At 36.5% G+C, this 26,361-nt stretch overlaps 2 pseudogenes; one reads left to right on the top strand and one right to left on the bottom strand.

The window, feature by feature from the left end:
* LOC137035005 (sperm flagellar protein 2-like) overlaps window positions 1-26,361 on the top strand; it is a 27,787-nt pseudogene continuing 1,426 nt past the window's right edge.
* LOC137034279 (serine protease FAM111A-like) overlaps window positions 20,164-26,361 on the bottom strand; it is a 20,708-nt pseudogene continuing 14,510 nt past the window's right edge.

Consider the following 26,361-nt stretch of genomic DNA (forward strand, 5'->3'; position numbering starts at 1 on the left):
ATGATGCAGCCCTCCTCTCCGACCGATCTTCGCCAGACGATCCCCGCAGCTGACGACTTCCTCATGTGGCGGGACTATATGAATCTTGGCAGGACTCTATCCCAACTCTTGGAGGAGCATCGCGACGAAAGGCAAGCCGTAACTGCGCGTGTCCCCCCCGCGGAGGGATTCATCACGAGAACCGGCTCTTCCAGCAGCACCTCCAGCACCAATGTCTCTTCCTCTAGCCGGGACCAACGCCGTGACACCTGCGGCTTCTGTCTGCAAAATGGAGAGAGTGAGGAGGTGTACATGAGTCACAGACTGAAAGCCCGAGACGGACGGATCCTCTGCCCGATCCTGCGGAGTTATGTGTGTCCTTTCTGCTCTGCGACCGGAGACTGGGCGCACACGCGCCAGTACTGCCCTCGGAGAGCATCGAAGACCAGCAGAATGTAAACCGATGGACTCTCACATATATTCGTGTCAAACTGTAAGTCTGTGTTCGAACTTCGAAGTATGTTATGTTGTGAAAATATGTTCAGAAACGTTGTTTTTACACACTAACGGTTGAAACTTGTTATATGGTTCCTTTCAAAATAAAAATATTTTTCTAGTATATCTCAAACACGTTTCAATTCTTGTTGTCTTTGCATTTAAATACGTTCCCCATTGTTATGGTTTGGAATTTAAGGTATCAAATAATTTGATTTTACAATTTCAGGTATCAGTTTAAAATCGGGGGTGTTATAGGGTTGCTTTACAAAAGCATCAATTATGAGAAAACCTCCTGATTTCATCTGTCAGTTTCACAAGGTTAGAAAAACTATTTGACTTAAAACATACTACTATCGTTAGGCTGAAATATTCCGTTGTTCTGGTAAACTGCAGAATATCTTATAATAAACTATCCATGCTTAATATTCCTTTCTTGCGCAAGAAAAGCAAATGAAAATTAATTTTGGCTTAACTTGGCACATTATAACAAATGATGTCAATTCATGTATAGTGTCATAAATAGTTTTCTAAACATTTATTCATTCAAAATATAAATATAAAAGTGTTTACAAATATAAAAATATACATACAAATGATTTGTTTTCCTGGGGGTCCGTCCACACGGAGCGCATTTCTGCAGAACATAAGATCCCACTATATATATACCGCTCTCCTCCAGAAAAATCGGCATATTAGAGGTTGCAGGGAGTGTTCGCCAACGTCTACGCTAATCAATGTAAGTCCACATTTGATTAATAATAAAGTCGAGATAGATTCATAATTTAGTGTACGCCTGTAAATAATTATCATAATTAAATATATGTTAAAGTTTTGAAAGTGTCCATACTTTTTGATTGTACCAAGATGTGTTTGATAGTCAGCTAACGTTATCCATTAACGGTAGGCCGTTTAATAGCGCTAATCAGATAACAGCTAGCGCGCACATGTATAACCAAAGAATAACACATGACTTGTCACTCGAGGGTATTCGTCGACGTCACTTTCCCGCCGAAAGCGCGCTCCCTCAGCTGGACTGAGTGGCAAAAGAAGCTGCTGCGTGATTGGATTTAATAGAGGAAAACGCGAGTAAAACTAACGAATTACACTAAAGATTGGAATTAAATGTGTTCCTTACAACTTGTCAAATAAACCTAATCCATGGATATTGACATGAAGCCAGGAGTCGTGTTTCGTGACATTTATATGTGGCTTGATTTAGACGGCGGGGAAATACATAAAGCAAATCTGCATGTGAATATTTTATATAACTACAATATAGGTAACGTTAGGTTTAAATCCGCGTAATCACTTATATCAATGTTATATCGTCATATTGTCCAGCCCTAAAACATATATATATAGTTTTATAGTATAGTTTTTGTCAGTGTTGTTTATTTAAAAACACACAATTATGCAGAATATTAGATCGAAAAGATTTAATTGATGAGTTGTCAACATAATATATAACAATACAATATATACGGTATGATTTTACCTCAAAATCCAACATTTTGACACAAAAAAAGATGTTTCTCTGCCTGGAGTTCAGATGTTTCTGTGAATTGCAGTGATCCATTTGCTTTTTTTCTGTTGCTTTCTGATTTTTTTTTTTAAAATATGCCTCAGGTTTTGTGTCAAAGCTATTTGTATAGTCAATCACAAAGCTCTTTCCTGTTTTGGATGTGTTTTGTCTGTTTTTCGCGACATTCACGCTGAAAACCAATGCTGCCGCTCAGTCTTTTGCCTCTCAGTGGACGTGACCGCAGCCGTAACGGTCGACGGTGACGTCACTTGCATACCCTCTATCGTTTTGAATGGGAGAAAGTGTAACGCGCAATCATATGGCGGAATAAGTCCCGCCTTCTAAATAAGAGCCAATCGCCGACTGGTAAATTCTTCGCGTCACTTCAGCGGCCGTTAGAATCAGACGCGCGCATTCCAGCTTGAAAAATACATTTTTTTTGTCATGATTCGAGCATTTAGAAACTAAATTAATGAGCCCGTTGTTGTTCAATTTCATTGGTGAGTTCAAATATGAAATTTAATCATAAGGTTGGCGAACAGTTTTGGAGAATTTGATGTTTCCCCATTAAAAGAGAGGGCATGATGCCCAGGATGCCCGAGAGGCGTTTCAAAGATGGCCGCCGAGTGAAATGAATTGTCTTAAAGGTGATAGAGATTTTTTTCGTCGACTGAGAATCCAAAGACTGTTACTGAGTTTTTGAAATGAGCGCAAAGGAAGGCCTCCCACAACTGGTCCGCGAGTATTGGAACACGATTGTTTACCACCGGCATTCGCTGTGTCGTGTTGTGGATTCATTATGTCGGACTCACCGCAGGTAACTCATAATCTTTGTTATTCCTGTCTCCTGACAAACATTGCATGCAGTGCCTGTAGAGTGTGGAAAGTTACTGGAGCGCGCAGCCGGGCTCTTCTCTCACAAGGAACGTCATGGCAGTGATTGACAAGCCAGAGGGCCAATCATTTATGCGATGATCGCGTAAACGATTGGCTGATGTTTTTAAGGCCCTACCTCGTGCACAGATGATGTATATTAATATTATTACTTTCAGTGCACCTAATAAATAGTCTTTTATCAGTTAGTAAAGACAGTTTCAAGTAATATTGCAAAAATTTATAAAACAAAACATCCTCTTTAGCACCTTTAAAGGGACTTTGGTATAACGATGCAGAGGTGATTTATCTAATTATCTAGCTAAAAATCTGGTATGTTCAGATGTTAGGGTAAGCTAACATGTGGATTGTTAAAAAAACTGGTACAGCCAGGTAATGTTACCCAGATAGCAAACAGACGTGGATTCAACGTTTATTTTTGGTTGTAAAGATCAGTATCAGTCGCCGATCAAATTTCAATGTTGATTCAACGCTCACTATTTGATCGGTACATCAGAACGTTATTACGTCGAAAATATTTCGATTCAATGACGAAATGAGGTTGTTTCATCAACAGATAGCTATGCTGGCGCATATGATCGAAATTACAAAGTCTATATGTTGAAACTTGGTTAGAGGAATCGGACATTGCATGCACTATAAATCCCTTTTCAGACGGAATAGGACGTGCATGTCTTTTGACTTATTTACGTTACTGATATAATTTTAATTCATTATAAAAACCCTATTTAAGTAAATTAAACAAGTTTAGCAGTGGCTATTTATAATAAATCCACATAAATGAGCAAGCGAAATCTAGCAGGCTCTTACTCTGACACTGATAATATGAGCAGTCCTCAAAGTTTCCGTGATTTTTTTTTTTTTTTTTTTTTTGTCCGATGCCATCCATTAAATGAAAGCATAGCCTACCGAAGATTGCTCAAACAGTATCGCAGGCAGGTCATAAAACACACGAGAAGGAGCGTTAATGAAAACCATGCAACATATCTGAAACACTGTTAATATGAAGACTTCAGATGCAAAAGCCTCTAAGTGCCGTCTGAAATTTTCTTCTAAAATGAGCATTTATCAAGCCCGTAGGTTCAGTAATTTCACTTGAATGACAATTAATAGGTCCTTTTCATTACCATTAAAGTGAAATAACTGAACATAAACATATAAGCTTGAGAAAAATGCTAATTTTATAAGAAAATTTCAGATGGCACTTAGAGGCTTTTTGCATCTGACGTTTTCACACATATACAGTATATATATATATATATATATATAAAGACTTCAGATATATGAAGACTATATATATATATATATATATATATATAGATAGATACATACATAGATACATGCATACATACATAGACAGATACATAAATAGATACATAGATAGATAGATAGATACATAAATAGATACATAGATACGTAAATAGATACATAGATACATACATAGATAGATGATAGATACATAGATAGATACATAAATAGATAGATAGATAGATATATCATGTAAAAAATATATTTTGAGTTTTTGGGTGAAGTGTGACATTTTTTTGTGAGATTCATCCAAAAAGGTACTTCAATGAAGGATGTTAAAATTATTTTTCAAACAGCTATTGATCAGAAATCATAATTATCAGGATTTGTGTTATTTCACAGCATTTTTAGAAAATGACCAATCATTTCTCTAGATAAGACTCTTATTCCTCATCTGGGATCATGTAGAGCTCTTTGAAGCTGCACTGAAACTGACATTTGGACCTTCAACCCGTTGAACCCCAGTGAAGTCCACTATATGGTGAAAAATCCTGGAATGTTTTCCTTTTCAACTGAAGAAAGAAAGACATGAAGATCTTGGATGACATGGGGTTAAAGTTAGTTTCATGTTTTGATTTGCTTAACCAACACTGTAACTTTGGGACCAAAGAAAAGAGTCTCATTTCAGGCTGTTTGTCTCACAGCGCTTGAAGACGGTGGTAAAGCGTGAGGCGGATTTGAAGATGCAGAAGATCGCAAAATGCTTCCATAAAAGAGGGCAGGACATGTACAACCGTTCGGTCATGACTGAACTCCTGAAGGAAGAGGACCGGCTCAAACGGCAGGAGGAGAGGAGGCTGAGGGACATTGAAAAGGTCTGCTTCTCTAGAGCTAAACCACTGCTAACGTTTCCCTGTGATAAATATATAACTTTAACTTTATTTATTCATTAGCATCAAACAGACACTAAACCTGTTTGTTAAAACAGTTCTTTTTCATCCTCTAAGATTTCACGAATGTGTTTTACTGTGAATCAGCATGTAATAGTGCTGACTGATATTGACAATATGATTTGTTGTTTGTCAGCACCGGCAGGCGCGCAGAAAACAGAACGAGATTATGATTCAGATTCAGTCAGCTATAGTCCAGATCCCAAAGCCTCCATGCTCGCATGTCAAGAGCTTCTGAGAAACACCATCAGTTTTGGAAAAGCAAGAGGCTCAGGTGAACAACACTTTTGACATCTTTTTCATGATAATAATAAACATTTAGCCCCATAAGCACTCATTATTGGAATATAGTATAGCAGTGATGTTATTGTTAACTAAAACTAAACTAATAACTAACTAAATCAAAAATGGGAAACACTTTACTAAGGTTTCATTAGTTAACATTAGTTAACATAAACTAACAATGAACAATACATCTACAGCATTTATTAATCTTAGTTAATGTTAATTTCAGCATTTACTAATACATTATTAAAATAATAAGATGTATTTAGTTAAAGCACTGTGAACTAACTTGAAAAAACCGTGAACAACTGTTTTTATTAACTAATGAGGCCTTATTGTAAAGTGTTACCAAAAATTGTGTTCAGTAATTGAAATAAAGCTGAAATAAAATAAAATATGAATATTAGATCAAAAAAATAAAAAACTTCTTTTAGTAAGTTGCTGAAAGGCAACATTTCTAATTTTTAAGTTGAAGAATTACAAAAACATAAAAAAGATGAATGTAAATATAAAAAAGACAAAACACAACTTCTAAAATGAAAACTGAAAATATAAAAATAAAAGCAAGTTTAAAATATTAATGTATGTAAGTATAAATAATACTAAAATAACCTTGCAGTTCAGCACTGTGATGCATAAATGCATAAATACTGTATATCTTTTTTTACATTACAGTAATGAGAATTACTGTACCATAAGGTCATTTGGTACAGTAATTCTATGAAATTGAAATGACACACATGTTGTGATGGTCATATTTTAGAAGAAAACCGGAATTTGATTGTGTGATTGTGACCCTTTAAGATGAAGTATGATTTTCAGCATGTTCATCGTGAGATAGAACAGTTTGAGAAGCACCAGAAGAAGATTTCTCCTGCTGGCGTTGAAACCTTTCTCTACAGGTATGTTTGCATAACGCTGAAAATCTAGGAATACAAACCAAAAAACCACACAGAAGCTACAAACAGCAGGCTGACATACCGTTCACAGTTCCTTCACTGACCGTCTACGTCTTATTGCACACGAAACTGGAAATACTTTTCTGATTAGGTGAGCTCTGGGATGTAACATGTACCTTTACCTGGATTTACAGTGGTCGTGTGACCCAGCCTATGAGTACAGGTGACAAAAAACAGTGGAACAAGGATTACATCGAGAACATACGTCAGCGTCTGGAGGAAGACTCTGCTGCCCGGGAACAGAGAGAGATGCGGAGACGACGTTGGAACAACTCCAAGCCCATGAGGCTCAGCAGGTGACCGCTTATTTCAACCCTGTAAAGCCTACTGCATCATATTTGATACGCACATTTCTAAGGCCTCTAAATTATCAACATGATCAAAACTTTGATGGAAAAGCTGTTGAACACAATCTACTACATGCCTTCTGTCATCTGATTGATAGTTTATACTTTTTTCGCAAGTAAAAGGCCTTTTAGTATATTTGGAAAAACGTCCCCCTTCAGGTTGTGCTTCACATGTCTGTCTGCTGTGAAATCTTTAAAAAAAATTTAAAGAAAACTTTAATGTTGTTCGTAATATTTCAGGGTGAACACTTACTGGACTGAAGCAACTTAGGATTACTTGATTATCTAAGTATAATTTTTTAAGTATATAAGTATAATTTTTTCTAAGTATCATGTTAAAATTTGAGTATCAAATATGATCCATCATACTTTTGAGGAAGGTTTATTTGTACATCTCTCAGTCATCATTGTTATATGTTATGTTATATGTTTAAAAACTACAGAGCTTTAATCATAAAACTAAGCATTTTAAATATCATCTTACTAAGACATATTATTATAATACTGGCATAGTTCATTGGTTCATACAATGCAAAATACTATGTTTAGATTCTTAAAACACACTTAAAAATGTATGAATGTCATGTGAAGTGTCAAACTTTTGGCCAGCAGTGTATGTCTCGATCATATCTGGTTCTTGCATTGATATTCTTCCTGCAGGAGGTATTGCGAGAGGAACAGATGGTCAGTCGATTGACGCGTCAGACGCAGCAGGAGAAGAGGATCGCCGTGCAGCTGATGCAAATAAAGCAGCAGAAAGAGGTCCTTCGACAGAACCGGATCTTCCAAGAGAGACAATACCAGGAACGCCGCCTTCGAGACTTCCAAGAAGCCTTGGATAGAGAAGCTGTGAGAGAACATACACATATACACGCATGCACGAACAAAACAACCCATAAGGTGTCAGAAAAAGGTTTTGAGTGGTTCTGATTATGATTGTCCCATCCGCTGTCCAGGTTCTCGCCCAACAGGAACGTCTCGAGCGCAGTGAACAGATTAGGATGGAGCATGAGCTTCACAAACAGCTAGTCGCCGAGCGCGTTCAGGCTCGCTATCGCAAGCACTTTGACATCTGCAGAGGAATTCTGGGACAGATTGTTGATCTGGCTACCAAAGCTGGAGAATATCGGCTTCTCACATCCAAGTATTTATGTCCCTGATCACACTAAACAGCAGTCATGGAGTTAAAAAAAACTCATATGATGAAAAATAAAAATGTTCTTGCTTTTTGAAATAAAAAACGTGCAGTGTGCTATGTTAATAACTTTATAGTGCATTATAATAAAAATAAAATATAGTGCAATATAGTTACATTTTTTTTTATAAAGACACAACTGTATGAAAGTGTGGAGTCAGTAAGATTTTTTAATATTATTGAGAGAAGTGTCTTATGCTCACCAAGGCTGCATTTTTTTTTACATTAATTCTCAAAAAGCGTGATATATAGTCGCAATTGCGTATACAGTCAGAATTCAGAGTTTAAGTTTAAGTTTATATCTTGCAATTCTAACTTTATAACACGCAATTACTTTATGTCTCGCTTCTGGCTTTTTTCTTGCAATTCTGTCAACAACTCGCAATTATGACTTTTTTCTTGCAATTGCGTGTTTGGCTGTCAATTCTGACTTTTTCTCTGACAATTCTGACTTCAAAAAATTTAGAGAACTGAGAAAAAAATCAGTTGTAAGATATAAACTCGCAATTGCAAGAAAAAAGTCATAATTGTGAGTTATTATCTCGTAATTCTGACTTTATTTCTTGAAATTGCAAGTTTATATAACTTTATAACTCGCAATTATGAGTTTATATCTTGCAATTCTGACATTATAACTCACAATCACAACTTTATATTACACAAAAATAGTCAGAATTGTCAGATAAAAAGTCGCAATTATCGTTTAATTTTTTTAAAATTCTGTGTCGGAAACAAGCTTCCATAGTTTTCTATATGAATATATTTTAAAAACAAATTAATTTCTGTGATGCAAAGCTGAATTTTCAGCATCATTACTCAAGTCTTCAGTGTCACATGACATGACCCTTCAAAAATAATGCTGATTTGCTGCTCAACATCAATTACTTATTATTTTTAATGTCGAATATAGTTCAGCTTACATGTCTTTTAATCAAATCCATCCTTGCAAAAAATGAATAAATAAAATAATCTTACTGACCCCAGACATTGGAACGGTAGTGTGTGTGTGAGGAAATAATATGATAGGTAAAACAAAATGCTTTAAAAAAAGGTAAAATGCCCATCTTCACTCTTTCCCAGTCTGATACCAGTGAAGATGATGCAGGAGTGGATGGAGCTGTTTTTCAGTGGTAAGCCGCTGTATGAAGTGGCCAGTGTGCAGCCCACCCCTACTGACCTCACACCAGAACAGATCATTGAGCTGGAGAAGCTCCATATACTCAATAATCAAGACTACAATGAGTATGTGGTAAGGACAGTATGTTGAGTTATTGTAGATGTAAAGTATTAGTGATAGTGTGTTAATAAAATAAATGACACATTTCACATTGAAGTACATAATCTGTGATCAATTATTTGCCTAAAAACCCTGTAATTGTTTCCTGTGAAATAACAATCGAGGGATTTTTCTGATTAATCGCGATTAATCGCAGCATGCGCACAATTCAATAATGAAATCAAGAGTAGTGTATTGCGTAATTTTATTCTTTCAAAGTACTGCTGTATGAACAAAAGTGCAATAGAGAATACGAACCGACGTCACACCTCGTTGCATGCCGGGGCGGCGCCACCATTTTGACAGGATCGCCCTCTACTTGTACTGAAATTAATACGGATTCTTGCTTACCTTTTGTTTTGTTTCTGCCATTATTTGAACGTTAACATTTTTAATGGTATCGTTTGCAGGGAATAGAAGCTATTTTATCGCATCGCATGATCATTTTATTTATTTATTTATTTATTTTCACTGAAGTTTTGTAGAATTTCGTTTACAGTGTTGATCCGTTTACCGTGTCGCACGCTGGACGCTCACCGCTGCTTCAGCCATCGTATAAATATCAAAATAAATCTATGTAATTAACACACTGAGAAAAGTCGATTCATTTATTTGTTGGAAACGTTTAAATGATGCTTAAACGAGCATATTGAGTAGACCTACTTGTCATTGTAATTCCCCTTTTCCACGATCACAGATGAGGAGAATCAGAGATTATGGGTCAAATTCAGCGGACAGACGGACACGAACACACTGTATTTTTATATTTATTTTAACAAATGACAACCACACTAAGCAATTTCCTACCTTTATAAAACCGTTATGAAGAAAATTTATATTAAAGTTTATATTTTGGTGTCATCCGTTTTTCTGCATATGTGCTTTATTTGTAAATAGAATTTGGTATCTTTAATATCAGTCTAAGTGCATTAAGCGTTTTCTTGAGATGACATGAGAGGAAACCGTTTAAGAAACGTGTTGCATTCATATTTTGGGCTCATTTGCGTATCTCCACACAGTATGCTTTAATAAACATGTACGGAATTGTTGGTCACATGAAGCGTTTGTTAAGCATTTGAATGTCCCCGTCAAGTTCTGCTAATTCACGAGCGCAGTGAGAGTCAGACTCGCAAAGGTAATGTTAATTATTAAACCAAACGAAATCAAAACGTTCAAAAACACTTAGCAATGTGATTCTTTTATTGAGTGATAAGCAGTGGGTACCTTTTTCCATTTTTCTGTCCGCACCAGATATTTTCTTTTTCGCGCTGTAGCTCTCTTAGGCACACAACAAATGCTTTCATTGGTTGAGACGCGTGATGACGCTCATCCCAAGCAGCCAGTAGCCTACTGATAAACATCCCGCCCCTCCTGTGACCCATGGTTTGTGTTGTATTCGGTTGTATCATTACAGTCTATCTATGTGTATTCAAACCGATTCAAACGCAGTGAGCAACGGACTTTCAAAATAAAAAGTACGTTAACGCGCGATAAACTAATTGTCGGCGTTAATTAATTAATGCGTTAACGCGATAAAAACGCGTTAACTTGTCCAGCCCTAATATATATATATATATATAATTTTGATTTTTTTTTTTGCCCGAAATAACATTTTTATCATACTGCCAAGAGTTTGATGTCAGAGGTGATACCTGGTCACCACTTGTAGAGCTGAATATGTTCACAAGAAGGTCATGTTTGACAAAGTAATAAGGTCAAGTCACATTTATTTACATAGTGCTTTATACAGATTGTTTCAAAGCAGCTTCATATTTATAAACAGGAAAATAACAGTGTAACGTAAAATTCATCAATTATAAAACCAATTTCTGCTGTAAATCAGCTCTACGGAAGACTATAGTGTCATTATTCATTTAAAGTCTTTTCAACTCAACTTTGATTCAAATTAGTTCAATAACAGTGTCGATGTTGCAAAGTTAGTGTCATTACCCAGCCCAACTGAGTTCTCGTCCTATAGTGTCAGTGCAGTTAAATATTACAATAATATTACTGAATATTTATTGTCTTTCAAACATTTTACAATGTGACAACAATGTAGAAATATGCATAGTGTCTACTGTTGTACATACTCTTTTAAATAAACAGTAAGCAATATACAGTACAGTGTATAATGTGTAGTGAAAGTTGTTCAATTCTGAGCATAGACATTGTTTTTTTACAGTAAAGATGTTTAGATAGACTCTAAAGGACCACAGTGACATACTTGATGTTTGATGTGTTAATATATTATACATTCATATTTCAGCTCTGGTCCTGCACTGTTAGAAAAACCTGCAAAGAGTGCTGAAGAAAAAGAATCTGAAATGGAGGATAAGAAGAAAACTAAAGTGTATGTGTGCTTTTAATTTTTGGATGTGTTTAAAAATAAGCATATTTATTGAATAACAGGATATGTTTGTGCTGTCAGGTTTCCATTGGTTTCCTGCAGATCTCCCACTTCTGAGCTCCTCAGACAGATTCTGCACCATCCTGATGAGAAACTACTGCAAGAGTTCTTCCAGACAGCACTCACCGCCGTCAGGAGCATGGTGTGTGTTTATATCTGTGTGTTGATTATAAGAAATATACAGTATAATAATGTTTTTGTTGTTTAGCTTAAAAATATGGGCCATATTTGTTGTTACTGATATACACCTTCTGACAGACAAATGCAATTTGTTTATTTAAAAAAAACTTGCAGCATCTTTCAGTTAAAGCAAGAAATATTCCTCTGAACAACATCATGTTTAAGTAATGGTGTCACTGTAGACGTAAATCCTTGAAAAGCCCTTTTTTAGGAACTCAATTTCTAAATCTTTACAGATTTGTTCATTGATTTGAGTCAAAATGCAGATAACAGTAATCGGTAATCTATAATTTGATTGAAAACAGTGGTTTAATGCTGTAAATTAAAAAACTAAAACTAAAAATTGCATCAATGAACTCATAATCACATATTAAAAACAGATATTTTTAATTTGTTTTATTATAATGTTGATTCTTTAATCAAAAACGATAGTTCCTACTCAGAATTCTGTTTGGAAAAGCTATGAGTTGTAAAATGGTGAAATACTCCCCTGTGCCGGCACATCTTACTTCACGTGTGTTTGCACACAACTGTGTGTCAGGTGTTGGCAGAGACGCAACAGCGAGAAGAAGAGGAAGGTGATGAAGAACAGAAGCAAATGGAGGCACAGAGAGTGCAAACTTCAAACTCTGCTACGGACAATAAGAAAGCAGGGAAAAAGAAAGGTAAAGACCCTCTACTCAATCACATGTGTGAGTTTCAGCTCTGTTATGTGTTGACACAAGGGTCTGTGTGTTTTAGGTGCTCCCACTCCTCCTTAGGTCCTCTGCCCACAGTGGTGAAGAACCCTGAGGAGATCAAGAGGAGAGCAGAGAGGAAGAGAATCAAACAGGAGTTCACAGCCGCACTGAAATGTGAAGGTACGCCGTGAGCTCTTGGCTGACATTGTCTTATAGTGCCTGTTATATTGTGCTTGTATATCGTTGTGTAAACAGTACAGAGCTTCAGGATGTTTGTATAAACAATAAGAATGTGCTGTGTTTGTGTGCAGAACATGCGGTGAAGCTGCGTCTGGAGCTGGTGAAGGCTCATGCGCTGAGAACCGTGAGCAGTCTGCAGCAGAGAGCTGAGCAGGGCTACAGGAACATGGAGGATAGGCTGGGAGCTCGCTTCCTGTCTGAGATGAACAGGTGAGAGGAGAGGAGGGGGACGGACGGGTGACGGCAGATCAGGAGAGGAAGAGAACACTGTCTCTGCTTTCTTGACTGAAATCCATTTAGCTGCAGAGATGAATGTAAATGATAAATATACTACTAAAAGGCATATCAGAATTAGCCAGATCACTCTTGAAACCAGAATAAAAAGCAAAAAATCTTTTTTTTCTTTTAAGATTAGCATAAAATTAATTCAGTACAACAAAAACCATAGTGTATAAAATCTTGTTTTGCAAGTCTTAGTCAACTTATTTTTAATTTTAATACTCACCAAGTCTGCATTTATTTAATCAATAATCCAGTTAAAACAGTAATATATTTTTATTTCCATTTAAATTTTTCTATTTTAATATATTTTAGAATGTAATTTTAGCAGCCATTATTCCAGTCTTCAGTGTCACATGATTCTTTATAATTTTTCTTGAGCAGCATATTAGAATGATTTCTGAAGGATCATGTTACACTGAAGATTACATTTAAAATATATATAGAAAAAAATAGAAATTGTAATATTTCACTATATTTCTGTTTTTACTCATTTTTTATACATTAAATCAAGTCAGACTTTTTCTTCTTCTTCAAAAAAAATATATATATTTTATTATTATTCCAAACTTTTGATCAGTAGTATATTTGTAATACTTGAAATATATTTTCTTCTGTTCATTGAAAAATTTGAGTGAGTGAGTGAGTGAAAGAAAGAAAGAAAGAAAGAAAGAAAGAAAGAAAGAAAGAAAGAAAGAAAGAAAGAAAGAAAGAAAGAAAGAAAGAAAGAAAGAAAGAAAGAAAAATAAGTTGACTATGATATGACTGGGACATATGCTTATGTCTCAGGACATTTACCCAAAAATACCATATGTGCTTTTCATCATACTGTACACATGTATATGTGCATTAATACGTTTGCATGTGTTTCCAGTATCGACCAGCTGACAGAGTTTGTGCGGAAGCACATTGAGATTGGAGTTCAGATCCATCATGAGCTCGTTCTGCAGAGCGCTGATTTCTGTGTGGATGGAGACACGCGTGTCGTGGCGAGTCCAGCATCCGCTCCACGCCGATCCCTGCTGGAGAAGCCCAAGAACTATGGAGTCAAATTAATGCCTTAAAGTTTTGCACAAAAATAAAGTTTTGTAAAACACAAAAAAGAATTGAGCTATAAAAAAATGAGTTTTGCAAACAAAAATAATAAATTGCAAAATAAAATAAAGTAGTGCAAAAATAAAAATATAATCAATTACAAAAATCAATGACAGCTGTAATCCTATTTTATCTTTGCCACATATTTTTCATGCTCAAACCTACAAAATCATTTGTAACGCTCATTTTATTCTGTGTTTCAGTCAAGCATGCGCTCACGATACCGGTTTTCTTTTGCGCTGCACTTTTCTGTGCGGATCTCTTTATGGCACTGGTTTGACGTGGGGGTGGAGTCAAGAAACGGGGGCACGCCCCCGCGAAACACGTCATCGGCAGGAGACGCAGATCGCAACAGAACAGGGCAGCGTTTCCCAAAAGCATCAGCTTTTGTATGGGAAACCAATGGAGCTACGATCAACTTAGGCTTACGATGCTTTTGGGAAACGCTACCCAGATCAGATCAAGCATAGAGACAGAGCGCATTTATTATAATCTGAAAACCACGCCCACCGGGGGACAAACAATCCAACCATCTCCATTGACTTTGTATTGCGTGAGGCTGCCTTCTTGTCTTTTCTGACTCATTACAATAAACAGAACAATGCCTAAAAGCTGCTGTGTGACAAGGTGTACAGCTAACAAGCTAAAAAAAAAGAAATACGTTTTTATAAGCAGTCGACCCCAAAAAACGAATGTTTAAGGACACAAAAGTGGATACAGGCAGTGAGACAGAGCGCAACGGGTCATATTACCATAAGAAATGCATTGGAGGGGGTCGTAATCGGTGACAACATATGCTAAACAAACCAACAAAAACAAACCATTCATTATTTTTCACCATGTCAAAGAATTATTACACCTGTCGCCGATTACGTTCCCTTCCAATGTATTTCGCGGGGGCGTGCCCCCGTTTCTTGACTCCACCCCCACGTCAAACCAGTGCCATAAAGAGATCCGCGCAGAACAGTGCAGCGCAAAAGAAAACCGGCATCGTGAGCGCACACTTGACTGAAACAGAATAAAATGAGCATTGCAAATGATTTTGTAGGTTTGAGCATGAAAAATATGTGGCAAAGATAAAATAGGATTACAGCTGTCATTGATTTTTGTAATTGATTATATTTTTATTTTTGCACTACTTTATTTTATTTTGCAATTTATTATTTTTGTTTGCAAAACTTATTTTTTTTCCGCTCAATATTTTATTTTCCTTTGCAATTCTTTATTTTTGTTTGCAAAACATTTTTTTATAGCTCAATTCTTTTTTGTGTTTTGCAAAACTTTATTTTTGTGCAAAACTTTAAGGCATTAATTTGACTCCATAAAGAACAGCACTCTCACAGTCCAACAGCTGCACATCCTCTGTGCTCAGCTGCACAAGACCGCCCCCACTGGTCAGAATCAGCATTACATTTCTGTCATTAGTTATTTTTTGAGTGAACAATTCCATTAATATTGTGTGCTAAACTGAATAAACAGATTAAGAGATAAACAGAACTAAGCAGAAATTAACTGAATTGAACATGTTTGAGTTGAATTTAGTAACTTTTTTGTATTATGTTTAGGTCTGCTGTGCAGTAATGAGTTGACTGAAGATTATAAGGACACATGAATTTAAAAAATGATGTGCACAGATAAATCATTTATAATAAATACTGCAATATTCCATAAAAAATTTGAATTGTGGCTGGAATCTATTCATTTTGAAAGTGTCTTCATTGCTTTGGCTTGGCTTCCTGCTTCAATAGAAAAAGCATCCAAACAGAAGAAAACTGTGCTTGTCAAGTGATTCCACAGAGTCTATAAATTTAGACTTAATCTGATTATAACGATAAATGTCAAATTATATGTACTAATATCCACAATATATTTATCAAATATGATACACATACAATTATTAAAGACAAATTATAAATTCAAAATTAGTTTGGTGGAGCTTCACAATAAGACAAAACGTGAAGAATACACAAATTTGAGATCACCAAAGTTAATACATCGTAACTGACAAAAACACAAATCATGTCAAATGACGGATTAGCCTGTTTGTACTCACATGACAATGAATGTGCTATTGTGTGTGTGTGTGTGTGTGTGTGTGTGGGTTGAAGAGCTGGTGTGTGTGTTAGCTCAGGGCTCGGAGATGCTGGATTGGCGTCAGTTTCTGCTCAGTGCTGCTCTGCCGTGGCCGTTTCCCTCTCAGATTCAGCTGTTAAAAACCCTCCAGCGCTTCAGAGCCGTCGACACTGCAGGAACTGGACTCATCACACAACAACAATACACACAGGTCTGTTAAACTCACACACAAACACATTCATACAGTAGTACAATCACTTCCACAGTTAATTTTATTTCAATTGCATACTACTTCTACAATTAAAATCAATTAAAACAAACCTCAAATATATTATTGTTCTACATTTCTATGTGTCCATCAGTTCAGTTTATCATCTGTTTTGTTCTGTGATCAGGTTGAATTGTGGTTTCCCAGTGAAAGAGATCTTCCTGTCCCAGATGATCCATCTGAATCTCTGCCCTAAGACAGACTAGCCAACCTTAAGAAGGTAATGACACATAAAGGATTTTTTACATTTTGAAAAAATTCACAAAACAACTGGCATTGATGTGCTTCTCAAACTGTTAGAAACAGTCTTCAGCTGTTAATTTCTAACACTGGGATCTTTCTGAGGTGCTGAAGCTCAGAAAGAGTTATTTTTGCTGATCAGTTTCAATAAATGTGCTTTTTGAGGAGAACACTTCTGAAGTTCTGAAGGCTGATTCCTCATGATTTGACCCTTTTAACGCTTTGAGCAGTAAAACATCACTTAATGCAGTAAATGCATTAATATTGATGGCTTTGAAACTTTGAGACTCTAATGTTTCTCTGATGTTCTGATCATATAATCTGTGTATGAACATGCATATGTTTTTTCCTTCTTTATATGTGCAGTTGTTCTTCAGTCTGTTTGCGAGCTCACACTCATCCCCGCTGATGCTGGACTATCTGAGAATGCTGCTGTATTTCTGCTGCCATCCTGAACCGTCTCAGGGCTTCACCAGAGCGCTGGGCCTCGTGATCAGACACACACTGCACTACAAACACACCGGCCCCCTTACAAAGGTAATCACACACATTTGTATGGCTATCTTTGTGAGGATATTCATTGTTATAATGCAATCATTATCCCCTTACCCTAACCTGAACTATAACAACTAAGTGCCTAACCCTGACCTAATTCTAACCTTAACCCTAAAACCTTATCCCTTTAATGGGGCATCTGAAAAAACTAGCCAAAACATCCTCACTTTACTCACTTTGTTCTCCCTCCAATGGTCTACAACTCAAGCTGGTCCTCACTAGGGGTGGTGAAAAAAATCGATTATTGATTAATCGCGAGTATGTTATGGACGAGTATGAATCGATTATTACATTTTCAAAAATCGATTTTTTTATTTATTTATTTAAAAAAAAAAAAAGTTTTATTTTGTAGAAAATGTTATACCGGGAGTTGAACGTCACGAACGCGCCCAGTTCCATTTAGCAAGCGCGTGTAACGGCAGCCAGAGCAGGTGTGTAAAATGGAAGAACCAGGAACAAGCAACCAACCGATCCACCCAGCTCCATCTGGGCTCAAAGCAAGTGTGTGGATTCATTTTGGTTTTCATGGCAGGAGCTCTAAACATGTTGATAAAACCAACACGATCACATGAGAATGCGTATCAATAGTACGAGTTTGTAATCTCGTAGAATATATGGCGTGCTTATGGTACGCGGATTTTTCGCGTGCATATGATACGCACTTTATGGCATGTATATGATACGCTCTTGGGTAGGATGGGGGTGGGGTTTTCGTATGTATAATACGCCATAAAGTGCGTATCATATGCACGTGAAAACTCATTTTGCCGTATATATTCTACGAGATTACAAACTCGTACTATTTATACGCATTTTCTTGTGATCGGGCTCGATAAAACGCATGCCGTCTGTCGACATTGCCACACTAAACTGAAGTACTGCGGCAATACGAGCAACTTGAGGGCCCACATTTCCCGCTTTCATCCAGAGGAGGCAGGGTGGGTTAAAGACGACCGCCTGAAATCTGTCATCCCACCGAATCAGCGCACTCTCCACGATATGACAAAATTGTCAGCACAATGGAGAACACTCACGCCACAACATGTGGACCAGCTGGTCTTTCTCCATAAGAATCTGGTCATTCCAGAGCTATGTATGTTTAGTACAACTTGATTGCTCACAAGTTAGTGTGTTGCATTTTGTCACTGTGTTCTACAGTACAGTATATAAGCTAAAGCTACAGTAAGTTGTTCAAAAATGTTCATTTTGTCTTCTTAATGATTAAATTGGACAATTTTCTTCTAGAAAGACAAGGTGTTCAGGTGGAGAAAACTTTTTCTTTACCTTGACATGTTTCGACTGCAACCTGCAGTCTTCCTCCACCTGAACACGTTGTCTTTCTAGAAGAAAATTGTCCAATTTCTACAGTATGTTGGTTCTGATCTACTTCCTAATTTATTTGTTATTGTTTAGTTCAGCTTGATGAGTCACAACACAATGTGATGTATTCATTTCTGTGTTCTACAGAACATAAGCTACATACAAATAATTCTGAAGTTATAACTACACGACACAGAAAGTGCTTTGAGTTGTTGTTACTCAATGAAAGAGTTAAGTAATTCAGTAGCTGACTTTTTTTAATACTGCAATCACTTTGTAGTGTATTTTCGTTTACTGTTGTGAAATGGAAAATCAATAATCGCTAATCGAGAATCGTTAATAATCGAAAATCGACTGTAATCGAATCGGGACTTCAATAATCGTAATCGAATCGAATCGGGAAATCAGACAGATTAACCACCCCTAGTCCTCACAGAGATAACTGTACAAACACAGTTAACAGACTATTCTGAGCTGATATTGGTTGAATTTCACAAAACCTGTCAAGACCTTGTTGGGGTCATATTTTATACCAAAATCAAAAGAGAACTTTTTATGATGATTAAGATTTTTGGCATCATAAGATTTTTATCACAATTAAGCTTATTAATCTTGCTTATTGTTTTCTACTTCATTACTGTAATGTGCAAAAACAATCTATAAATTACTCTTGTACTGGTTCAAACCACTGTGTTTCTGCTGTAGTCTGTGCCGTATATGGAGGGCGCTGTTGTTGAGGAGTGTGACGCTGCTGATGAAGAGGAGAGAGGGGTGGAGTCTGATGAAGTGGGCGTGTCAGTTGATGATGTGCTCAGAGTTCTGAGTCATGGAGATGATCACGTCTCTTCACATCTGAACCGCTTCCAGCCGAACCGCAGAAGCAGAGATGAATTCAGAGAGGTACAATATAACAACTCTGATCCAAAACTAAAAAGATCCATCAGCCAGTCCTCACCCCCATTTCATGTGAATTATTTTAATTCAAAATATAAACAAATGAGGAACTTTTCGATTTAAAATAGCAAGAAAGATGACAAAAATACTTAACAAATCATAAACATGATTCATAAACAGCTAACAATTATTAACCATAACCAGCAATGTGCATGTGTCAGTCACTCTCATAATTGTCTCATAAATGTAGGGCTATTTTGTGACATATTTGTGTGTCCAGTAGATGTTTTGAAGCAGAGCAACATAGTCTGTTGTTGTGTAGATCAGCAGATGATCCAGAGAGTCTCTACAGGACTGTATTCAATGTGTTGTCATGTGTTCAGGAGCTGCTGAAGGTGTTTATGGAGTTTGGTTTTAAGGGTGAGGAGAAGACACACTTTCCCAGCATCCCTTTCTGCAGGATCTAATGGAAGGATCTTCACAGTACCTGCTTCCTGTGAGTACAACACACAAACATGTGATCTCACACACACTACAGCAGAGCTCAGTGGTGAGAGCTAAATACTGTTCAAATTAAAATATAAAAATATATAATTTTAGTGATTTAATCAAGATTGCAGGAACTAAATGGATAAATTCTGATTCCATTAAAACACCCATTGAAACATTTTCAGAAGGTTTTGTGGCTTTTATTCCATGTTTCATGCAAACTTCCTTTCAATAGGAAATACATCAACACTGAACAGGAAAAATTCACTCGTCAAGCCTTTTGATTGGATAATTATTGTATTTTATTATGTGAAATAAAAATGAAGTGTGTATTTTTGCTAAAACATAAATGTGTTTTAATTTATTGTGATTATATGTCTTCTTTATAGGACATTCACAGAATTTTCCAGACCCAACAAACTGAACATCCTCAAAGCTTCTCAACATGATCAACACACACCAACACATGAATCACACAATGTACATGCTAATGCTAAATTCATCATGAAAGCATGAAGAACAGTGATCTGCTGAAATGACTTTAATAAACCCTAAATGTTTCTAATTGTATTTACTGTAGTGGAGATACACATTTGATTGTAGCTGTGTATTCTTGTCTCATATTACAGCGATTCTTTCAAATCGAATAATTTGGTGTATTTGTGATTCAGAGATGATTGAACATGATCTCTTACAACAAAAGCAAAATAATCAGATAAATCAATGTAAAATCAGCAAAAAAACTCAAAAACTTATGTGAAGTAAAAAGTAGATATTAAGAATATATAAATGAAAGATTTGTTATATGAATGTTAATGAATGTATATAAATACACAAGTATGTATGAATAACAATGTAAAGAAAATCTAATAAAGAATGAACTATAAATATATCTTTAGTCTATGCTAAATGAATAATATTCACTGTTCTGCTCTCTTTGCACAAGTCAGACACAGAATCACCTTTAGGTGAGATACATGACTTGACATTTGTCAAAAATAATGAAAACAGATTGTAACTTATGCTTTAGAACACAATCATTTCTAAAAAATTACATGAAAAGTAAGACCCCATAATGAAAGTAAATAATTTCAGTCTGATATTTAGGTCTCTCAGAATAGAAGACTTTGCAGTCTTCCCAAAACAACAAAACAAAAAAAGCATAGACGTGTGGACAGATCCATTCAAGACTCTTCAGAGTCTTCGGCATCATCCATCTCCGCGTCGGTCTGATTCTGTTTATCTACAGCCCTAGACATGTTGCTTTTATTGGTGTAGCGCTCTAAGATATTGACAATATGATGCAAACCTTTTATCTTAGCCTGTGCTTTGATGTGTTCCAGGATGGGCTGCATAGTAAAGCCATATTCCATAACGCTCCAAGTTTTTTTTTGTTTTTTTTTTTGTACTCATAGCCACCAGTGTGTATGCCAATCAGATTGCAGTCTACATCAAAAACTGGAGAGCCAGAAGATCCATGAAAGAAACAAGAGTCATAAGTAATCTGGTTGTCAAAAAAGTCCCATTTCTCTTCCACAGACTTTTGTGTCATAACTTGAATTAAATGGCTATTCTTAGATTTATGTTTGTTTTCAGCCTCCAGTCGTTTCTCTTTCTCAATGATGAAGCATGGGTCCATTTTCTTGACCCCCTCATGTGGATGTCCCACAATGCAGATCTGACCACTGTTAATAGGCAGGTTTGGACTGTAAAAACTGAGCAATTCAGGATACTCTGCAATTTCATCATCAGCATCCAACTCAAGAAGAGCATAGTCAAGATACCTTCCACTCTCAACATTTCCATAAGAGTAAGCTGCGAGTTGTTTAAATGGAATGCGTTTGATCTGTGAATCCATGGAATCTATGTCCATGTCTTCATAGTCAAATACAGCGGTGTACTGTGAAAAGTTAACTGTCGTAAGGTCAATCGATTTCCCAATAACATGAGCATTAGTGAGGATGAATCTGTTGAAGAGTAAGAAGCCGGTTCCAATGGCAGACTCCCCGACTCGAATCTGACACACAGAGTCAGAGAGTTTCATGAGCTTCTTCACTTTCTTCACCTCCAAGAAATTCTCAACACTTTTACCATATTCTGCTCTGAAGAACGTTTGGACCTCAGACTTGTTTTTTAGGTTCGCTCGCTGCTTTAATGTCTCCAGTAAATCTTTAAACTGATCACGCAGAATTCCCAGAATCTCTTCAGATTTGTCTATGGGTTTAGCTACATACTGCTTAGTTGAGGGATTGACTGACTTTGTTGTGTTTCCATCTTTTTTTTCTTGCGCAGTGTTGATGGGATTCTGGCTTGGGCCGGCATTTTCTGCCGCATCAGAATCTGAAGCTTCATTAGGCTCAGTTTTGACATGAGTCTCATCATCCTGACTGTCTGACAGATTGTTGTCACTGATAACAACTACCTGGAAAGACTTTTCGTTAAGCATTTTTGTTACAGGCATTGACAATTCATGGTTTATCTTTGGACCAGAAAGTGCACAGTGTTTCTTGAAAATTACTTTGTCGAATCGTCCATCACGTTTAAGAGCAGTTTTGATTTTCTCTCCTATAAATGCAAACACGCAAACATAACGAACATTTTTCCTCAAAGCTTCGCTCTTCAGTAAACATGTCACTCCCTCTCCTCCTCCTTTTTCAACCAAAAAGATGACTAATGTTTCAGGTTGACTTCTTTTACTGAGGAGTGAAGGATCTGCAGTTGTTTGTTGATTTGTAGAACTATTTTCATCCTTTTTGATGAAGGTTATATCTAAGGTTTCATCTTTTTCAATAAGACAGCAAGGGAAATCTGTCTTCACAGCAGCTCCATGATGGTCTCCTATGGATCTAAGGATGAGTATTTCTTTCTGTATGTTCTTTTCTTTTTCGATCCTGAAAATTTTTCTTGAATTAAGAGCCTCAAGCACAGTCATGGATGTTTTACATGTCACTGAAAAAGGCTGCTTCTTAGAGTTTAAACAAAAAATGAAAGAGTGCTCTTTCTCTTCGACATCCTGTTAAAATGAGAAAAAAAAAAAGTTATGTACACAAACATTCAAGTGAATTCCACTGAAGAAATGTTTGTAATGTATGATTAATTATGCATATATGTGTTACAGTCAGTGATCTACCTGCTGCAGATCTTTTAAGGGTTCCTCTTCAGCTTCTTTCTTAAATGATTGAGCCATCATTTTCTGGGAAAATGTCAACAACAGTGAAGTTAATGCAGGATTACCACTGTCTACATCTTTCTACCATAATTTAAATCATGAAAAGGACAGGTAAGTGCACAGTTACAACTCTATCACACCAAACATGATGCAAAAAAGAAAAACAAAATTCTTTTCACCCTGAGAGGGAAATGAAAATATAGTATACAGAACACCCAAAAACATCTGCTGTAATTGACGTTGCAATCTGTGATATTTTATTACAGTTCAAAGGGAATATTATTGATTTGTTACCATTCCATCTGTGACTTTTACTTTATATTTACAATGATAGTTGAAGAACAATTATTTCTATAAAATACTGTTTCCTAAAAGAATATCAAAAGTATAAAACCTAAGGAATTAACAGATATACTGTAGTATGGTTTATCAGTGTGTGTCCCATGTAAACACAGACACTGCATCCGAATATGCCTGCTTCTATACAATATAGTAGACAAAAACAGTATGTGAGCCGAGCAGTAGCCTATGTCCAAATTCATAGTTGTCATAAAACAGTATGTGAAAAGTACCCAGTGACCTTCTGAAGTACACATTCGATGAACACTTTACTGTCCCATGAGGCCACTCGAGAGGATTTGTGAATGGAAATGAAGCAATGTAACAGATGGTGTAAGTCAAGACAATGACAACAACATGGCGGATGTAGTACGTCCAAATTTAATTCATTCTACACACATTCATACTATATAGTACATCCTTTTTTAACGGTCGCAAATGAATGTTCAAGCCAATTTAGTATCTAGTATATAGTATGCAATTCGGATTTCGGATGCATCCAGAATTACATATTTGGTTCCTGGACATGGAAAGTTTAAGAACATCTGGTCTAGAGCACCCTGTTCTCTAGGGCAGCATGGGACACTTCTTGATCACAGCTTTTTTAGAGGAGTACCTTACTTCAGATCAAATGACACCTTTCTCACAACAACACTGCTCAAATCACTGATGCAGCTTCCATCCCAACTTGGTGTCATTGCCACTGTTGAAAAAACTGGAATTCATTATTATTTTATTGTTCTAAGCTAAAACTGTGCCGTTTTGCTGCTGTACAAAAGACATTAAAGTGTGTTCTAGATAATGTGGCTTTTTTATTTATTTGTGGCATAGAGAATTTCAGAAAACTTTAATATGGTGGCATTTGGATTTGGCTACTGATTACATTTTTAGTAAGTAATTGCTGATTTTATAGCCAATTTGGAAAGTTGATAGCCCTCAGACACTAGTACAGAATAAATTGTGACAAAGCTGTTTTGTGGGCCTAAAACACTATAAATCAAACATCAAATACACTATATTGCCAAAAGTTTAGGGACGCTTGCCTTTATGTGCACATGAACTTTAATGACATCCCATTCTTAATCCATAGGGTTTAGTATGGAGTTTGCCCACCCTTTGCATCTATAACAGCCTCAACTCTTCTGGGAAGGCTTTCCACAAGGTTTAGGAGTGTGTTTATGGTAATTTTTGACCGCATTTGTGAGGTCAGGCAGTGATGTTGGTGAGAAAGCCTGAGAGCAACCTATTCTTTCACAAATGTTTGTAGAAGCAGTCTGCCTGCCTCGGTGCTTGATTTTATACACCTGTGGCCATGGAAGTGATTGAAACACCTGAATTCAGTTATTTGGAGGGGTGTCTCAATACTTTTGGCAATATAGCGTTAACAGCTCTGATCCAAAACTAACCAGGGGCCTGTACCATGAAGCCAGATTAGCTGGCTAGCCAGATAAGTTTCAGATTAGTTTGCACCAATCCTGGGTTTTAGGTACCATGAAAATGACTTGGCTTTTAGTGGTGTTCATCACCATAGTAACTTGCGCTCCACAGCTAACCTGCTCCAGGGCAGGTTATGTTCTGGATTAGAGATCTCAAACGGAAATTGGACCAATCAGATGTGAGCAAAGTGATAGTGACACATCCAACGCAATAAAGTCACTCCGCCAGTTTCTCTTCCTCCAAATTAAAAGGTCACTATATAGTAAAAACAAATATTTAAAGATAAAATTGATAATTGGAATTATTTTATGATTTATATAATTAGTATATGATCTATATTGTTATTAATCCAGTACACACAAGCAATTTTAGTTTAACAGTTATTATTAAGCATTTAGTTTAAATGAATATTAATATATACAGATAATATGTAATATAAATGAGCTGTATATAAACTTTAAATATAACTACATGTGACCTTACATGTCTCTATCACTATATATTATCGACTAAATAAACTAACTTCACAAGTTTCACTTGCACTGATATAGCAAGATAATTTATTTTATTTTCTTCAATATAAATTATTTTAAATTCTTCATTTTGTTCAATCTCTTATCCTTCAGCAAACGAGTTTTGAATCGCGCTGGCTCTCTCGCGAGAAGCGAATCATTGTTTCTCTCTGTTGAAGGCATGTGATTGGCTGTTCACCACTGATGTCACGCAATAATGTGCACGTGCTCCACAAACTCAGGATCAAAGCCTGAGTTGACAGAGAAAGTTGATGATCAGCATCATGGTACCAACAAAGCCGGAGTCGAGTGGTTTGGTTTTGTCAACTCGAAACTAATCCTATAACCCTGAGTTTGTTCATCAACCATCATGGTACAGGCCCCAGATCTATCAGCCCATCCTCATCCCCATTTCATTTGAACAGTTTTAAATCAAAATATAAACAAATGAGAAAGTTTTAGATTTAAAACAGCAAACAAGATGGCACAAATACTTAAATGCATAAACATTGCTAACAATTATTAACCAAAGCCATCAATGTGCATGTGTCAGTCACTCTCATAATTATCAGAGCCATTTTGTGAAATCTTTGTGTGTCCAATATATGTTCACTGGAAAGTATCTGAATAGATTTTGAGCAACATAATTTGCGGTTCTGTAGATCAGCAGATGACCAAGAGAGTCTCTACTGGATTGTATTTCATGAGTTAGCCTGCCAAGTTAGCCTGAGTTAGCCTCGAAGGAGGCTCGAATAGAGGAGGAGATGGGGAGGAGGAGGGATGCTGAAAGAATTGTCGCTGGGATGACGCAGTGACTGCTGCTCATATATGCTCATAATGATGATTGACAGGACTGAATGTTTAAGCTCCTCCCATTTGGAACTACATTTAATGTGTGTTCAGGAGCTGCTGAAGGTGTTTATGGAGTTGGGTTTTAAGGGTCAGGAGAAGATTGATTTCTCCACACTTTCCCAGAATCCCTTTCTGCAGGATATAATGGAAGGATCCTCACAGTACCTGCTTTCTGTGAG

This window comes from Chanodichthys erythropterus, chromosome 13, assembly GCF_024489055.1.
Source record: "Chanodichthys erythropterus isolate Z2021 chromosome 13, ASM2448905v1, whole genome shotgun sequence".
Lineage (NCBI taxonomy): Eukaryota > Metazoa > Chordata > Actinopteri > Cypriniformes > Xenocyprididae > Chanodichthys > Chanodichthys erythropterus.